We start from the raw sequence: 17,305 nt of genomic DNA on the forward strand, positions 1-17,305 counted from the left end.
AGAGGCGCCAGGCTATTTTAGTGATTGGTATAAAACAAGTGTAAGTAATGGTAACATAGGGTCTTTCAGCAGAACAGAAGAAAATGTTCCCAGTTCAGTATTGATGTTTCTGTAGTCTTGAGGTAGTCTCAATAGAGATGAGCCTTGGATTTGGCGGGTGCAAGTGAATAAACAATCAGTCATATCAAAGCACAAAGATGTTATTTCACGTCTTTGAAACAAATAGTAAATTATTCAGAACCTAGTTCATCTATCTATCAAAAATTTCACTGAATAAAAAGGCGGGTTTGAATACTAATATATTATACAGAAATAGAAAGGATTAGGACATTTAAATCATTTAACACAGTGAAAATTGGAGATGTGTCATGCAAGTAAATAAAATAATTCCAATTTCAGGGATTATAACTTATGTACTAGCTTAAGCGTAAAAAAAAAAAAAAAAGCAAAGGATTTATACTTTTAGATGATGTGTAATTGGATATCCTAGCTTTGCTGTGAGAAAAAAAAAAAATCCCAATAAAAGAAAAGCATCTACTGGTGTTTTGTTGACATTTAATACAATTTGCAGTGAATAGAAGCTCTTGAATTTAAACACTAAAATAATACATGTAGCTCATTTTAGAGAAGAAATACTTATACATATATATTTTTTTAATCAAGGGCAGCAACTTTGGAAAAACCTGGTGTTAGACTTTGTTGTTAACAATTATTCGTGTTCATAATTAGCAGGAGCTTTATGACTACCCTGTACCTGTGCAACCTAGAAAAAATACTTAATATATTGTATTCAAAAGAAGCAAAAAGTCTAATCAAAATATAAACAATACATTTATTTTCATGTATTTTTTCTATGTGATCTATACATGAATTCATCTTGAGACTGCCTTGCAGTTTGTTGTAGTGTTTTTTCCTAAGTAGGAATCTATTTAATTTTCTACTAATTGTGAATAATTAAAGAGGGTAACTTTAGGAAAGCTAATTTATTATTGAATAAAGGGGGTAACATCAGGAAAATTGATTTTTCTTATACACATTTGTTCTCTTGAATAAACGTGAATAAATAGGACACTCTAGACAAATGCTTTTATTCCTAATGGAGCAGTTCTTTTCAGGGCAAGTTTTATATGGAAATTAATAGTCATATTTCAAATTGATTATTTGGTCATCACAATTTCATAAATTGAGAGGAATGTTTGGGAACACAAAATGGTAGAAGTAGAAATACATTTTATTATTTGTAAATTTTTTAAAATAGCACTGTTATAAATATTCTTAGAGTATGTCGTCTTATCCCTTAAGTAGGAGAGGGGAAAATTTGTAAAAATAGAGAAAGTGAGAGAAGTTGAGAATGCTTCTTTGAAAGGATCCAACGGAGTCTGATTTACACTGAAATACATGGAATCAGCAATGTTTAGTATATTGTAGTCAGCATCCCATCCTGTTCACTTTAAATTTGCAAATAATTTCACAAACAGGAGTAAATATTGAAAATGGGCCCTGATAAGTTGAATATAATTTTTTAGTGTTCTGTCATTTTGTGTATGTTTACATGTATACTTAATTTTAAAGAATAATAAGTTTAAATGCATATTAAAACAACTTTAAATTGTATGACTACTGATTCACCAACATGTAGAATATATTCATTAACTTCTCTACCAATCTGTTATTGAATGCGTATTATGTGTGGACATAACTAAGCTAGACTTACATTGATATATATAAGTCCCTGCATTCAAAGAAACCCTAAGTAAATAAGCAATTGTAATGAAAACAAATAGTTTCATAGCAGCGTGATAATTGTGACAACAGAGGCAAGGACTATTCTTGTCTTAGTCTAGAGATACTTAGGCTATATTTTTTTGTTAGTATTAAGTGAATGTAGTTCCCTATATGTTTATTCTAGCTTTTATTATAAACAGATATGACTGCTCAGTTTTAAGCCTTTGAAACAAGATTTCATTGTTGAGGTACTCTTCCATCTAAGAATTAATATGACCATAGTTTTATTCCTTTTATATGAAAAAGAAGAGGGATCATCTGGCTTTTACATATTTGCATGCTAGTCTCCCCACAAACTATAAGCTCTTTTTATTTTTTGATATTGTTTTGTGTGCTTTTGTGTTTATTGTTTTGCGCCACACCCCAATTTTGTAGCTGTAAGGCCTAGTACAGTGACTGGCATACATCAGGAGCTGATTTGTGACACAAAATACTGAGAAAATCTGTCTTCAATTGTACGTATGGGATTGGTTTCAAAATAGAGACAAAAAAAGTCAGGATATCCACTCTCTTACTCTCCTCTCCTCTCTCTCTCTCTCTCTCTCTCTCTCTCTCTCTCTCTCTCTCTCTCTCTCTCTCCCCCTGTCTGTCTCGTGTGTGTGTGTGTGTGTGTGTGTGTGTGTGTGTGTGTGTGTGTGTGTATGTGTGTTTCTGTCAGATAGGTGATGTATCTGGTATGTGTGAAGCAGACAAGAAAGAGAAAACATTGCTACCACCTCACACCACATTCATTTTAGGTCAATTATGGTTTTTAATTTCCATCCAAATGGGAAATATTGCAAACCATTCATTTCTTCTACTCTTTAGGCCATATTGACTTTCTGACTCTGGCTTGTAACTGATTGACTACAGCTTAAAAGTTCTTTCTGTTCCCTTTATATTGGCCTTGGTCTAGAAGAATCTTGTATGGAATTGTCACTGCACAAGCCAACCTAGGACGGGCTCCCTGTTCAGTGACCCCTGGCTAAGCTAGTTGATGTAGGGGACAGAGGTTGGGGAGGTAGTCAGGGGACATGACTAAAAGAAGACAAGGAGATGTGTGCAATTGAAAAGGCAGATATCCAATTTAGGAAGTGTCTGGTTTCTGGAGCTGAGGATTCATGGAAATTAGTGTAAACTAGATAATACCCTGCTAGCAAGGATACAAGGACTCAGTAGAATCTGTAATATAATCTTTTTGCTTCCTAAACACTTTCTAAGAGACCAAGTACAATGCAAACGAACCCATCCAATCAAGGTGTTGCAAATGACTTTGCTATCACTAAATCAAACCAAGAGTGTAAGATCCTGAGGGCCTTGGTCCTGGATTTGTCCCTTTAAAAATGGTGTGATTTTTGGTGCAGTCTCTACCAGGATTAGGAATGCTAGAGTCTGGGCTTCTCTGGTGGCACAGTGGTTGAGAGTCCGCCTGCCAATGCAGGCGACACGGGTTCGTGCCCCGGTCCGGGAAGATCCCACATGCCACGGAGCGGGTAGGCCCGTGAGCCATGGCTGTTGAGCCTGCGCGTCCGGAGCCTGTGCTCGGCAACAGGAGAGGCCACGACAGTGAGAGGCCCGCGTAAAAAAAAAAAAAAAAGAAAGAAAGAAAAAAAAGAATGCTAGAGTCTGAAAGATGATGGAATAACAGCAATGATTCTTCTGCACACAAAATGATCTATTCCTTCAGATTGTTCAACAGAGCAGAGATCTTGGACCAGGAGAGAAAGTTCTCTAGCACTTTCTCACTTTCAGTTAGGTGGGAAAGCAAAGATCCATTATAAGTTGACATATCCCAAGGTGAAGCTTTGTCCGGGCCTCAAAACTTGTACTCGTGAGCCAGCCTTGTTGCAGTATTGTTTTTGGTTTTTCTTTTCACAGAAATATGAAAGAAACTGACTTTCTTTGTAATTTATCCTTAGATATTCCTAGCAACCCATAGAAGTTAAAAATCATAGAAATGATAAATTATGTTAACTTTACACTTAAAAATAAATTAGATGGGCTTTAAAGTACTTGACTTTCTTAATTCAGATAATATTTGAAAAGTTAAATGTATAGCAGTTTATTTTTCTTTACTTGATGAAATTCTTTAACAAATTTTGACATTTGTGTTGGAATGTTGGAATCAAGAATATGAGTTAAAAATGGGCCATTTGGGGCTTCCCTGGTGGCGCAGTGGTTGGGAGTCCACCTGCCGATGCAGGGGACGCGGGTTCGTGCCCGGGTCCGGGAGGATCCTGCGTGCCGTGGAGCGGCTGGACCCGTGGGCCATGGCCGCTGGGCCTGCGCGTCCGGGGCCTGTGCTCCGCAACGGGAGAGGCCACAGCAGTGAGAGGCCCGCGTACAGCCAAAAATATATATATATATATATATGGGCCATTTTATTTAGAATATCCTAGATTTTTACCCCATTCATGTTTCACAATGCATTTATTTTAACCATCAATTATTGCACATTAGTGGTTATATTTCATTTACACATTTAGAATGTTAATATTGAACATTTTAACATATAATTAATGTAATTTATCGTTAATCCTATTTAATGTTAATCTCATATTCATGTTCCTTAAAACAGTATATATTGTCTTATAATAGGAAATTTAAAAAAATATAACCTCTTCCACCCACAGATTTATAATCTAGTTGGGAACATTATGTAATTAACATAACTACACTCTTTGAACTTAGAATTTATATTGCTTGCAACTGATATAAGTGCTACTCAAACTCTCTTGATCCATTTTTTCGATTTTCCTGGAGAATTGTATTTGGAAAAAACCCACTGGTCTCCTTTTCTTATTTTATGTCATTAACCACCTTTCAGATGAATTCCAATGTCTGTTGATTGGCTCACTTGATGATACTTTTTTCTCAACCAATAATTAGTGAAGCTATATCAGTCTGAATCTTGAAATCAGTTGGAAAGAGAACAGTATTTATAAATTTAAAAGTTAGAAATAAATACTTTGTAAAGAAAAAGTCCTAGCATTGGACTAATTTCAAATGAAGGAAGGCTCATGTGTTAGACGGAATAATGGCTCCTAAATATATCCATTTCTTAATCTCTGAAACCTACAACTATATTACCTTAAATGGCAAAAGTGACTTTACAGATGTAATGTAAAGATATTAAAATGGGGAGATTATCCCGGTTTAACTGGGTGTGCCCAGTGTAACCACAGGGTTCTTCTAAGTGAAAGAGGGAGGCAAGAGAGGCAGAATCAGAGAAAGAGATGGGATAATGGAAGCAGAGATTGGAGTACTTGTTTTGAAGATGGAAAGGGCTGTGAACCAAGGAATGTGAGATGCCTTTATAAGTTGTCAAAGGCAAGGAACAAATTCTGTCCTAGAACCTCCAAAAGAAATGCAGCCTTTTGGGCACCTTGATTTTAGCACCATAAGACCATTTTGGAATTCTGACCTATAGAAGTATAACAGAATGAATTTATGTTCTTTTAAGGCACTAAATTTGTGAAATTTGTTTCAGCACAGTCACAGTAGGAAACTAACACATTTCTTTAGGAAAAAAAAAAGAGTAGGGAGTGTTGAGCAATTTTACTCTATTGAATATCATTACCAAATATAACAATATGTCCCTCAGTAGCTACAGACATGTACTTAGGCTTTGTCCATTTAGGAGTACTGCTCCCAAGTATTTATTTTTCTCTCCATGCTAGACAATAATTCTTGAGGAATGTATTTATGTGTAATTTATTATTACCCTAAACTCTGACCCAGCTTGTAGACCCTGATAATTTCAGCACTTTTTCCTAACAGGCCCAATAGACCACTTTTTGTAAAGATGGTATAGTGACAAATATTGAATTATATACAGCAAATTTTATAGAAGGAAATGATTTGTGGAATGGAATGGTCAGGGAGAATTTCTAGAGAATATCGGTCTTGGCAATGCAAGGTATGTAGAGACATAGAGTTGGGGAGGGGAAGGGCAGAGAACATTCCAGGAAGACAAAACATAATATGTTTCGTTGAGAAACTCATAGCTTATATTTTAAATATTTCCGGAGTTGAGAGGTTCAGGTCATGATGGTGGAGTAAGAGGACTTGGAGCTCACCATTCCCTCGACAAGCACATCAGAATATATCTACATGTGGGACAATTCTCACTGAAAAGGAACTGGAAACTGGCAGAGGGACTTCTGTACAATCAAGGCTGTAAGAAAGATATACACAGAATTGGGTAAGAAGGGAAGAAAAGAGATCAGTTTGGGACCTGTGTCCCTGGGAGGGGACTTGGAGCAAAAGGGAGATTACGTGGGTGGAGACCCTCCCTGGGGAGAGAGTGGTTCCAGCCACAGATTTGGTGTCCCAGTCCTGGGATCCTACATAGGGGAGACAAGCCCCCCTGGCAAGTTGGAGGACTGCTAACAGAAGGGTTGTGGGAAGCCTGGGCTCCTCTTGTGAGGCAGGGCAGAGAGAATTCTGTTTTAGTAGCTGCCAGATTTCCTGCAGTTACCTCACCATGAGCCCCAGCCCAAGCCAAGCACATGTTTCGGCCCTGGTCACTCCATGTCACAGGTTGGCACTGGAAATGGAGCAGCCACAACCAGGGAAAAGGCTTGACCATGGGATGCAGAGATGACCTGGTCTTAGTGTGGAGCCTGGGTGAGGGGGCGGCAGCTGTTGTTTGCACTTACTCAGGTGGTGCCTCAGAAGCAGCCCAGATCTCTGAAGGCAGCTGCTGTATCACAGCTCACCCCCCAAGATATGGTAAGAGGCCATGTGGGCCCTGCCTGCTCTGTGTAGTGGTTCCACAACAGGGCAGGGGTAGTGGAGGCTGGGGGCAGTGATCAGCTGTGAGGAACAAAGGGGATGCAACTGAAGCTGCGTCTGAGTGGAGCCATGGGTGTGTGCACAGGCAGCTCATCGGACCTCGTCTATGGCTGAAACCAGCCAAGAGACCACATGGGCCCCACGTGGGCACTGCTTGCTTCAGCCCTACCCCACTCTGAGACAAAGTTCCTGCTGCCAGGAAAGGGAAAACACACACTCAAAGGGAATAGAGCCAGCTCAGGCCTGATCCTCAAGGCTTCTGCTCCAGCAACTTAGTGTCAGACCTTGCTCCTGATAAGGCAGTGATGGTTACTGAGCAAAGGGGAAGCCCTGCCTTACAGCCAATGCCAGCTCTAACCCCTCCATCTCTAGCTTCATTGCCTGCCAAGGTGATAGTTGCCAGCACACCATGAGGAAAGACATGACTTGTGTCCATGTCAAATTCAGCTCTCACCAAAGGCATTGGTCGCATGTAGTATATTTGGGAACACTTCGACATAAGATCACCCCTTCAAGACCTTCATAGGACCCTATTTCACCTAAATTCATAGAACAGAGAAAGTTAAGCAAAATGAAAAGGCAGAGGAACCACTCTCAATTGAAAGCAAGAGAAAACCCCTAAAAAATAAATAATGAAATAGAAGTAAACAACTTACCAGATAAATAATTCAAATCATTGGTAATAAAAATGTTAACTGAATTAGGGAGAATAATTGATGTACACAGTGAACACATTAACAAGGAGCTAGAAAATATAAAAAAGATCCAATCAGATATAAAGAATTCAATAGTTGAAATATAAAATACACTGGAAAGAATGAATAGCAGACTAAGTAATACAGAAGAATGTATAAGTGATCTGGAAGATAGAATAATGGAAATCACCCAATTAGAAAAGCAAAAAGAAAAACAGATTAAAAAAAATAAAAACAGTTTAAAAGATCTCTGAGATAATATTAAGCATACCAACATTTGCATTATAAAGGTCCCAGAAGAAGAAAGAGAGAAGGGGATCAAAAATGTATTTGAGGAAATTATGGCTGAAAATTTCTCAGACTTGAAGAAAGAAACGTATATCCAGGTACAGGAAGCACTGAGGTTTCCAAACAAGATGAACCCAAACATATCAACACCAAAACATATCATAATTAAAATGGTAAAATTTAAAGAGAGAATTCTTAAAGGCATCAAGAGAAAAACAGAGTCATATATAAGAGAGTTCTCATAAGGCTATCACCAGATTTCTCTGCAGAAACTTTGCAGGCCAGAATGGGAGTGGCATCATATATTCAAGGCCAGAATGGGAGTGGCATGATACATTCAAAGTGCTGAGAGGGAAAACCCTGCAACCTAGGAATACTCTACCCAATAAGATTATCATTTAGAATAGAAAGCAAGATAAAGGACTTCTCAGACAAGCAAAAACTAAAAGAATTAATTAATCAACATCAAACCTACTTTAAGAGAAATGGTAAAAGATATTCTCTAAGTCTAAAAGAAGTAAGAATCTATAGAAAAGGGAAAATTCAGCTAGGAAAGGAAAACGTATAATAAGGACTGAGGATCAAGCACTTAAATAAGCCAGTATGAAGATTAAAAGACAAAAAAATTGTAAAAGCATATATAACTACAATAAACAGTTAAGAGATAAGCATGAAGATGTAAAATATGACATTGAAAACACAAAATGTGGCTTAGGGGAGTAAAAAATGTAGATCTTTTAGAAAGTGTTTGAACTTAAATGACTACATCCCAAAACAGCAGAATACACATTCTTTTCTGGTGCACATGAAATGATCTCCAGGATAGGTCACGTGCTAGGCCACAAAACAAGTCTCAACAAATTTAAGAGGAGAGAAATTACATCAAGCCTTTTTTTCTGATCACAGCTGTATGAAACTAGAAATCAATTATGACAAGAAAAATGTGAAAAGAATAAACACATGCTACTAAAACATTAGTGGGTCAATGAAGAAATCAAAGAGGAAATCAGAAAATACCTCGAGACAAATGAAAATGGAAACATAACACTCGAAAATCTATGTGGTGTAGCAAAAGCAGTTCTATGAGGGAAGTTTATAGCTACACAGCCCTTCCTCAAGAAACAAGAAAAATCTCAAATAAACAACCTAACGTACTATTTAAAAGAATTAGAATAAAGAAAAGAAAAGCCCAAAATCAGTAGAAGGAAGGAAATACTAAAGATCAGACAGGAAATAAATAAAATAGAGATTACAAAACAACAGAAAAGATCAGTGAAACCAAGAGCTGGATTTTGAAAACATAAACAAAATTGCTAAACCTTTAGCCAGGCTTACCAAGAAGAAAAGAGAGAGGACCCAAATAAATAAAATAAGAAATGAAAGAGGATAAATAACAATCAATACCACATAGATGCAAAAAAATCATAAGAGAATACTCTGAACAGTTATATTCCAACAAGTTGGACAACCTAGAAGAAATGGACAAATTTCTAGAAACATACAACCTACCAAGACTGAATCAAGAAGAGGCAGACAGTTTGAACAGACTGATTACTAGTAGTGAAAATGAATTTGTAACAAAAGCAAACAGAAATCCAGGACTGGATGGCTTCAAAGAGGAATTCTGCCAAACATATAAAAAAGAACTAATATCTATCCTTCTCAAACTATTCCAGAAAATTAAAGAGGATGCAACACTCTCATATTCTTTCTACAAGGCCACCATTACACTGATACCAAAACCAGACAAAGGCACTACAAAAAAGAAAATTAGAGGCCAATAACTTTGATGAATATAGATGTAAAAATCCTCAACAAAATATTAGCAAACTCAATGCAACAATATAAAAAAAGGGTCATATACCAAGATCACGTTGGATTTATTCCAGCAACCCATGGTTGGTTCAATATTTGCAAATTAATCAATGTGATACACCATATTAACAAAAGGAAGCACAAAATCAAATGATCATCTCAGATAGATGCAGAAAAATCGTGGGACAAAATACAACATGCATTCATAATAAAAACTGTCATCAAAGTTGGTATAGAAGGGACATATCTCCACAAAATAAAGTCCATTTATGACAAACCCACAGCCAATATCTTACTTAATGGTGAAATGCTAAAAGCCTTTTCTCTAAACTAAGGAATAAGACAAGGGTGCCCACTCTCACCTCTTCTATTTAACATACTATTGGAAGTCCTATGTACGTCAGTCAGACAAGAACAAGAAATAAAAGGCATCCAAATTTGAAAAGAAGAAATAGAACTGTCATTACTTGCAGATGACATGACACTTTATATAGAACATCCTGAAGTCTCCACCCAGAAACTATTAGAACTAATAAATGAATTCAACAAAGTTGCAGGATATAGGATTAATGTACAGAAGTATGTTGCTTTTCTATACACTAATAATGAACTATTATAAAATGAAAGTAAAAAAAGCAATCCTCTTTTATATAATGGAATATTACTCAACCATAAAAAAGAATGAAGTTCTGCATTTGCAGCAACATGGGTGGACTTAGAGTATTATGCTTAGTGAAATAATTCAGAAAGAGAAAGACAAATACTGTATGATATAATTTATATGTGGAATTCAAAAAATAATACAATTGAATATATATATCAAAACAGAAACAGACTCAGAGAGATAGAAAACAAGCTAGTAGTTACCAGTGGGAAAAGGGATGGGGGAGGAGCAAATTAGGTGCATGGGACTAAGAGATACAAATTACTATGTATAAAATAGATAAGCAACAAAGACATATTGTACAGTTCAGGGAATTATAGCCATTATTTTTTAATAACTTTAAATGGAGTATAAACTATAAAAATACTGAATCACAGTGCTGTACACCTGAAACTAATATAATATTATAAATCAACTATACTTTAGAAAAGAAAAAGAAAAAAATATTTCCATATTGTTTGTATGATTAAATAAAGAATTTGACATGTTAATGTGTAGAAAGCAACCTTATATGACTTCTAGCTCTTAAATCATGATAAATGCAGGTTCTATATGAATATTAACAAATACAATTTGTACCATAGAATTATAAAGTGAAAAATGAGTGAACATTTTGTTACAAATCCTCATTTTAAAAGGGCCTCAGGGGCTTCCCTGGTGGCGCAGTGGTTGAGAGGCCGCCTGCCGATGCAGGGGACATGGGTTCGTGCCCCGGTCCGGGAAGATCCCACGTGCCGCGGAGCGGCTAGGCCCGTGAGCCATGGCCGCTGAGCCTGCGCGTCCGGAGCCTGTGCTCCACAATGGGAAAGGCCGCAACAGTGAGAGGCCCGCGTACCACAAAAAAAAAAAAAAAAAAAAAAAGGCCTCAATATTAACATAATTCAACTTCTTAAGTATGATCTACTTTTTAATCCTGGTCAAGTAAGTAAAGGTGAATAGATAGTAGCGTATTTTTAGGTAGACCTCAGTACAGTCATAGAAAAATAAATTGTATGTATGTGTTATTTTTTCTGGGATAAATGCCCATTTCAAATGTTTGTTTGTTTTAAATTAAAGGGGTTTGTGTACTTGGGTCATAAATTATAACAAAGATACTAAGAATACCCATTTATGAAATGAACTACAAGTAATAACTGATGTAAGCATAACTTTATGACTTTATATAGTTCTGTGTTTAAATTCAATCCTATTTCACATACCTTTATTGAATTATAGCTAAGTTATATCTAATAGGAATAGTATGATTTGTATCTCCTATTTACCAGTCTTCCTCTCTTCCATATTTAATTCCAGTCAGTGTAATAATGCAAGCATCTATTGGATCTTTAATAAAATATTCTTAGTGTTTTTGGTTGCATAAAATTCAGACAGTTACATTTTACTCTTCATTTGGTGCATTTCAAGCATTCTTGTTTTCTGATTTCTAAATTGATACTACAGAAACCTACACAGTGCTGGGACATAGTTTTCTGTCTGTCAGTGTATGATCTCTAAAGTACCAGCTACAGTTGTCAGCTTCCTGGTGAGTTTTTCCTTCTCTAATCTTTGTGATGTTTCTCTCTTGTTTCAATTTTACTGTGAAGACATGAAGAACTTTGCAACAAAAATTGACTTCTAGGTTAGTACTCTTGAAAAAGTCTTAGGTATTCAGAAATCACAAAAATCTAGGCTATTTTCTATGTCGGTGTTCCTAGTTGTAGCAACCTTTCCATTTGCTTTAATATTTCATCCACTAGGTGTTGGCTAAGTAAGGAATGTGAAAATATATTTAGTTTTAACATTTTTAAGTTACTTTAATTTCAGAAAAGAAACTAGAAACATTGCTAATAATTTTAAACTTTAGCTTCAGTTGGTTAGTTGACATAATTATTTTACTTATGAAAATCAGAGCTTACTAACACAACCCTCTGATTTTCTTTAATAATGCAAGATCACTTATTGTCAAACAACAAATGATATTTGAAAGAAGAAACAAGAGTATAGGGATATGAAGGGAAAAGAGTGGGAAATGCCCACCAGATAGTCCTACCTAGTTATCTTGAGGCATTTATATTCAGTGCTGTTTAATATCTCCCTTATTGTACTCCAAATCATGTTTTATTCCCACTGTCTTTCTCAAGATACCATAGAACATGAAAATTTCTTTTCATTTCTTCTGCATAGTCTATATCATTTAAGTTAATTAATTTAAATTATTCTAAGATTTCCTGAAATTACATTGGACTCTTAAAAATATCCATGTTTAGACAACTAAAATTCTACACAAGTGATTTGGATTAGACATCTGTGGCTATGATGTCTTTAAACACATTTAAACATAATTTTTTTTTTTAAATCAGTGCTGTTATCTAGTCTAGAATCTAGTTTGGGAATTGTGCATATCCCTTGCTGATAATCTTTTTTTTTTTATTATTTTATCGTCATTGTGGACTTTTACCATTCATTAATACCTATATTTGGAAGTGAACACAGTAAATAAATTGATCTTGATTTCTCAAACTAGGCCTTCTTGTGCTGTCAGTAAAGGGTTTGGTTGGAAGAGCAATTATATGAGATTCTTAGAAAAATCCATGAATTTCGGTTTACAGTATTTGCTTTTTACCCCACTCTAGGGCAAGGAAAGGAAGGAAGAATTTAATGATAGATATAATAACAGTTAAAAATGGAAAAAGATAATCAGATGAGATAAAAAGAGTTGTAACAGAGAACAGAAGAAAAAATTGTTTCCTGACGTTTTCCTCCTATATAACATTGTAGCATCACTTAGTCTTCTTCTTGATACTATATTTACCAACACTGCAGAATTATATGTTGAAAGTGATGCTTTCAATATGAGTGTTTGATCCAATTAAGTGTAAAAATTTCCTTCCGGAATAATTTTTTAAATCTGATCTTGAAAATGAATCCATAATCTCATGAAAGAAGAATATCACTACCCTAATAGCCTTTTAAAAGTTGAAAAAGACTTTAGGATAAAATGTCAAATCAATCCTCTTCCAACTCAGTTTCTATGGCATTTGCATCAGAGATTGTTCCCTTTTGGGGGGATTTTTTTCTCTGCTTTGGGTCATGTTTTTGTCAATGCTCACTTGAAGGCAAAGAACAGATACCTGGTAAGACCAGCTCAAGTAAAAAGAGGTTTATTAAAAGGACACCAGTCAATTTTAAGTAACTCAAGGAAAGAAGACATAACTGTATATCACAAGGACTGGAGATGAGCAATAGAAAGCTGTCAATGACAGATTTTCTCTATGGATCAACATGGATGCTAATCTCTGCTTCTTTGGCCAAGTCAGTGTGATTCTATTCTATCTCTTAAAGCGCATCCCCCGGTCATCTCCCTGCAGTGATTTTGACTTTCTCATAGTCTTGGCATTTCTTTGTAGTGGCACTAATTAACCTTTTGATTTCAGGACTCTCTTGTCACTGACTGAAATCTCTGAAATTTTAGGTCAAAGCTTTACAACAGAGAGAGATTATGCCTCTCTCATATTTAACTACAACTACAGAACCAACTTTATTTTTCTCCCCTCCATTGTAAACTAGCTCTTTCTCTAGTGTTACCAATCTCAGATTGATGATCCTGTAATTAATGTAAGATTTATCTTTACTACTGACCTTCACCACTCCTAGTTAACCAAATAATTTTGATTCTGCATTTATAATTCTTCTGTGATCTACATACCTGCAGTCCTGTAGAGGAATTAAGAGTGAGGATTCTGAGCTAGGATGCCTGACTTCAGATTCAAACACCATCTGTTATATTGGGTATGGGACAATAGTCCATAACCTCTCTTTGTCACAGTTTCTTTCACTATAAAATTGAGCAAATTATTATATTTATCTCATAGGTTGTTGTGAGATTAAAATAATTAACATTTGTAAAGCAGTGAAACAGTCCCATTTTAAGCACCATCTGGAATTTAGATGGTAGTCGTGATTTTCACTCTAACTACAACTGCTGTGAATTTAGTCCCCCTAGACTGTGGTAGTAACCTACTTATAGTTTTCCCTGTTAGACTTATCTTTCTAAATCATGAGTGGAGTTATAATTTCCATACTAAAACATGTTTGTGTCTCTTCCACGCCATCCAAATCAAAGTACACATTTCGCACATCATTCAAAGCCCTCTTCAGTCCCCGCTGATTTATTTTCCCAGATTCGTAGTTTTATTACATCCTTGCACAATCACTTCGCTTTAGTCACATGAGATTTCACATATTTCCAAGTGTGCAAGCCTTTGCTTAGGCTGTCCACCTTCCTCAGTTCCAGCCTTACATGCACGTCAACTCTTGTCTGTCTATTCAGTTTTTTGTAAACAAAAACTTCTGAAATTTTTCTCTCTTAGAATAAAATGATAATTTCTTCCTTTGTTTTCGCACAGCATTTTCTAATTTCTTCTCAGCTATATCGCCGAAATCCTGTTAATAGTTCCTGCTTATATGTTACTGTCCCCTATTGAAAGTAAAGAACATCGACATGTGGCAAAGAGGCTTATGAATAGTAAATAGTCATTTTCAAAATTGATTAATATATGAAAGAACTGAGATACAAGTTTGAGAGTAGAGCTTGGGTTTTGAGTTACTTTGCTGGGTTGTTTTAGAGTCCTTATATGTGCAAGCTAGGAACATTTATCTTGGAATTGATGTCTTCAGTAACTTCAGTACTGGCAGTAATTTTTCTGCTGTTTTATCCACTAATAGCTCTTACATTTGTATTAATAGTCTAATTCCATTAAATGAGAAAAATGCTATACAAATAAAAGTCAACATCAACTCTGGCTTGAAAATAGTATCACAGTTTGTGTATACAGATAATATTTCATTGGTGTTACTATAAGGTGCTACCTGTTTTGTAATATATTATGAAGTAATTTAAAATGTCATTTTTTCTTAAAGAAATAATGAATTTATCTCTGACATAATAGAAAAGAATTGTCCAAAATAAATTTAGTTTAAAAGATAACTTTCCAAAACTTTTAAAAGCTGGTCATTACTTACAGGGACTTCTTCCTTAATGTCAGCAGAAAGTTAGTGCAGTCTCTTAAGGGTGAATTTTAAAATTATTTGAAAAGTTTTTCCTTCTCTTACATTAAAACGTTCATAATTTTTCATTAGTATCACTCCATTTGTTGAAACCCATTAAAACTCTGAGTTCTATATATTTCCCATTTATCTTTACTATTTTTAACTTTTTATTTTTTCTTCTAACCCTTCCCCTTCCACTTACAGATAGAAATATGTTTTTTTGTCTACTTTTCTAAATTGTTGACTGGGACCCCTGTAACAAAAGACAGATTAACATGAGGAAAGTATATACATTTAATGTAAATTTTACAGGACTTAGGAGCCACACAAAGAACACAAAGATATGGTTAAACCTGAGTGTTTTTTTGGCTGGACTTGATGAAGAGTGGAAAGTCATGTAAAGATATGATAGGACAAAGTAGTATACTGGGGAAACCTTGGCAAGGCCTGTTTATTCAGATTCCTATCTTTGTTCCTGCATCTTAGGAGATAAGAATGCTCCTGTCCTCTGGTATAAGGAAGACACCTTTCGCATTAGGTTTTATGACCTATTTCAGGAAGTCACAAATTCCTTCCTGCACATACTGTTTCTTAAATTCTTTCAGCTCGAAATATTCAATATGCGAAGATGCCATATTTTGGGGTAGTGTGTCCTAAACCCCGTCATGCCCTACCTCTCCTCTCTTTCCTTCTCCCTTTCCCCAGTCTGTATCCTACTGTCTTTTTCTTCTACACATCTGTTCTGTATTTCAGGACTTTCCTTTTTCCCACTGACACATTCTGTTGATCTTTATACAATTTTAAAAATTCTTGCAGAGGTTTCTGGAGAGGACAGCAGTGCTATTTCTTTAGTTCAGGAATCAACATTTTAGTTCTGGACAAATACCTCTCTGTGTAAAGTAGATGGTTTGTTATATTTCATTTTTGGACTTGTCTGAACTGTGAATCGACTTTGTCTTCTGTACTATACCAACACCACACACAGAAAGAGGGTTCATCTTTGTTTTTGGAAGTAACTTTAAATGCTCAATCACCTGAGGAAGTCTCATCCTCACAAAAGCCTTTTTTTCATAAAAGCTTTCTGTGCAATAGTAAGATGAGCTCCAGGAATCTTTCTCCAAGAAAAAAAGAAAAAGGAGAGTTAAGAACCAAGATGTTTCACAGAACAAGGGACCGTGTGTACTGAGACCCTATTTTATCTTTTATTCTACTGAATCTTATCTGTCAAGGTCATTTTATCATCGATCTTATATGTATTTAATACTCTGTAAAAATAGAAAGTATGATCATTTCTCTATTATTGTTATAGGACATCATATAATTTTTTGTGCATTTGTTTTTCCCCATTTCTCTTATACATGAGCAGTCATATAGAGTTCTGATTTATAGAAACTCTTCACTTCAGATAGTGATAACTAGGTAATAGAGTCTATTAAATTTAGAAAGAGAGAGATGGCACTAGTGCCATGTAAAAGTGTGAGAGCAAGAAATCTTTCTCTTTTGCTGCATATTTTTTATTTATGCTTATTTTATTGTTTTGAACTTTATTTTATATAAAATATTTGGGGCGTGTTCTATTATAGTTCAATACCATAAAAACATTTTATCACTTTACTGGATATGCCAGATCACAAACTGAAATAGAATACAACAGTCATTGTCCGAGTTTTGCAAACAGTAGGATTTTTTTTATGTTTTCTTGTAGTCCCATTTGATAATGAAACCTGTTTAATTCAAGAACCACTTGTATCCCATCTGCTGTTTTCTTGCTGGTTTACTTTGTTGTTGGAAATGAAACATTTTAAGAGGAAAATCTCAGCCAAATCGGGTACAGAGTGTTTATAAATAGAACTTGTATTTTGACATCTGTCATAGATGTTCATATCTTATAAAAACACAGACATTCAAGTTGGTGATGTCCAACTGACCAGTTGATATGATGTGCCTAGTTCCTCTCTACTCAAATTCCGTTCATTGACTTCCTCTTGTTTTCATTACCTCGTTTCTGTTTTTTTTTCCTTAATCCAACCTAATAGAGCATTTGTTGTGATATAAAGGAATGAAATGTGCTTACCACTGATATTTTCAAATGCATGTTTATTCTGTGTATTTAGAGTCTTCATGAGAAAACAGGGGTGGGGAAGATGAAAGGGAGTTAAGTGTTTTTAAATCCTTCAGAGAGAGATTCAATATATGAAAAAGTATAGAACTCCATGGTAAACTTGGCCCCAACTTTTTCAACCTTTGCCCCTAC

At 35.4% G+C, this 17,305-nt stretch overlaps 1 protein-coding gene across 3 annotated transcripts in view; it reads left to right on the forward strand.

Annotated features, from left to right (window-relative positions):
- The window catches only part of GRID2 (glutamate ionotropic receptor delta type subunit 2), a gene marked incomplete at both ends in the record, with an annotated part of 1,377,541 nt that overhangs the window by 370,150 nt on the left and 990,086 nt on the right, over positions 1-17,305 (forward strand). The window lies entirely within an intron of this gene.

Source organism: Grampus griseus (genome assembly GCF_964374135.1).
Source record: "Grampus griseus genome assembly, chromosome: 4".
Lineage (NCBI taxonomy): Eukaryota > Metazoa > Chordata > Mammalia > Artiodactyla > Delphinidae > Grampus > Grampus griseus.